The sequence below is a fragment of the Dendronephthya gigantea genome, unplaced genomic scaffold (genome assembly GCF_004324835.1).
Source record: "Dendronephthya gigantea isolate DGI-Jeju-01 unplaced genomic scaffold, DenGig_1.0 000009F, whole genome shotgun sequence".
In the NCBI taxonomy this organism is placed as follows: Eukaryota; Metazoa; Cnidaria; class Anthozoa; order Malacalcyonacea; family Nephtheidae; genus Dendronephthya; species Dendronephthya gigantea.
In genome coordinates, this window is record NW_021163019.1 from 2,358,768 (window position 1) to 2,361,735 (window position 2,968).

A 2,968-nucleotide genomic window follows, 5' to 3' on the forward strand; every position below is an offset into this window, starting at 1 on the left:
TGGCGGTCCAAACAATAATTACGAAAAATGTCAAAATCCTCATTATACATTCCAAGTATATATGTAAACAAATTCTCAAAAACAGCATTTTCCTTCTTACCCTAAAATATCTAAACAACTATATGGAATTTCACCTTAATCCCAATGCGTTGGGATAAACGCACTCCGACTTAGACCAATCGAAATTGTAAAACGAATTAAAAAACGCTAGGGATTAATGCTAGAATCTGATAAAGGAATGAATCGGTTCTAAATATAAGAGGTTTATTTTGAATAGTTTCCATCATCTAAGGTCACATTTACACTTGGATTATATGAATTGTTGTTATACTACTTTTACACTTTCCCTGGATGTTCGTGACGAATTGTGGAGATGTCGTCATGCATTTGCTGATGTTTGCCAGGAATATGTTTCAAATCATTTGGATACGTTAGAATTGGTCAGGTCGTTGTGTAAGTGTATCTTTAGCGAATTCATGATGTCGATGCTAGTTAAAAAAAAAACTTGCTCGGACATATGTGCATGGCGCACGGCTTCTCTAATGTCCGGTTTTATAAAACTGCTTACACACTATGTCAAGGAGATACAATGTTATGGCTTTTCCCAATTCAAACCAAGTGCGCATTTGAAGGTTCGTTTGTAAATAAAAGCAGTCGTATATAGGTCTTGTATTATACGAATAAGCCCAAGTTTAAACAAACTAAATATAGAGACCACGCGCGTTATACGGGTCCTATCTTGAAAACATGCCCTTCATATATTAATAACATGAATATACATGAAATCCATAAAAGATAACGGGAAATGAGGGGAAAAACAATCATTTCCGGTGCGGTTTAGATATCGTCCGTCATGCCTTTGTTCGCCTTATTGTATTTTATCAATTCTGTTTTCGGTTGTATGCATATCTGTATGAAAACACGTATACGACTTTAATTCTTTGCTATAGCTCGCTGTTGTGTGTTGCTGAGTTGGTAATGAAACGTAATGCCATCATTCAGAGATTAGAGAAATAAGATCACGTAAATGTATAAATAGCCATTAATTTATATTCTATTTCATGCCGTAGTATACTACGGTGAATCATCTAAGTGTATATATCATAATAATAATGGGAGGGAAGGTTTGCGCCGACTATACGCAAAGTGAAGAAATGAAGCGCTTGCAGCGGGAATCATATAAGCCGCTAGCTCTGTCGATTTGAAAGGGCTGACTCTTCCAGTTCAATCTCTCATGGGTAATTGCCAATGCGAAACAGGCATGTAACACTGTTTTTTGGTTGTAGAATGAAACCTTTCGGTCTAGGTTATGTTTTTTTAATGTCGCTGGTATTTTAAAATGGCTGACGTACAAATTGTGCATGCAATCCCTCATGCTCGCGGAATGGCACAAACAACGTTTCCAAAAATGCAGTATTTTTAGTCTGCCCAGCTGATTTCATGCTTGAATATTTCATGAGTGATGTGTATCAGTGTATGACCAATAAATCTCAGGCAATATAATGAATTAAGATCGACATCAGCGTCTCCACATGCATGTGTATGTATAATTCGCATGAATGAATGAGAAGGAAGAATAAATCCTAAACACACATGTTTAACGCGTCGCCATGTCAATACGCGCGTCAGCCGTGAGTGCAAGCGTGGCCTTGGCTTCTCATCGGCTTGTCCTTGATCGCACGTAGAATGCACACGTCTAAGACAGGTAGAGTGGTTTATCGAAGGCATTCATAGGAATATATAATTTATGTTAAGTTAAGTGCTTCTATAGAAGATGCTTTCGGTAACAATGTAGGTGCACGCACGTTCAACTGGTTTATAAAGGTTATCTAGTCTATCAAAGAATCGGGAATATTGATCTGTGAGTATATACATGAAACTACACAAACGTTTGTCTGGCTAAACCTACACGGATCAACAAACTCTCAAAAGCTTCATGAATAAAACAGTCATCTCTTAAGTGTCTGTGAACTTAGCGGGAAGACGGGGAAGTGTTCAACCGCACTGGAATGAAATGTGGATCCAAGATCCCATCTTTCTACCACCCATGCAAATTGTCGCAGGATTTATTAATGCACACGAAAGTATGCTTGGCAGCCTTAGCTTACAATAACTTGATTAAAATATCAAAAATCAAAAATAGAAAATTGACGAAAAATTATCGATTCCCTTTGATCTCCCCGGTTTTACATTTTCACTAAAATTCTCAAGTTGTTCGTATCATGAATTTATTCGAAACTTACTACATTTAAAGCAAAACAATTCAACTAAATGTATAATCAATACTGTGTATAATTGTAATTAATAGTTGTTATTTAAGAGAATTTATTTCACACAATATTATTGTATACATCATTAAGTAAAATGCCTTAAGGGAGTGCAAAAAACAATTTCACGTGCTAGTTTTTTAAATAACAACAAAAATAAAAAAAACAATTCTAATAAACGCGTCGCGTGGTAGAGGCAATAAATAATTCCGTGATCGTTTGCGATATCAAGATTGTCAAAAAACAAGAGAAATGAAAAACTTTTACAAATAGTCCAATGTATGCTTCCACATGCCATTCACAATGTCATAGTTACTTCCTTTGCATGCTAAGATGCCGGCAAAAAAACAAGATAACGGAAAATAACATTTATATATATACATACGTAAGAGCGATAAGCTGGCTTACGTAGACCAACTGCGCATGCGCGTGCTATTAAGTGTCAAAACAATCGAAACCCCGGAACTATATATGCATACATGCGCGACTTAAAACCTATATAGCAGGTTTCATCGGTAGGAACCCAGCGGGTGCGTTCGTAGTTGGGATAAGAACGCACTGAAAGTCGCAACTCGCAAGAGACTCATATACATATACATAATATTGTTTCGCGAAGTAGACGCATGTTATTGAGTCGCGAGTTGAAGTGGTTTGTTGACGTGTGCAATCAATCCGTTTACCGTATCGTGTGGGCGCTGTGT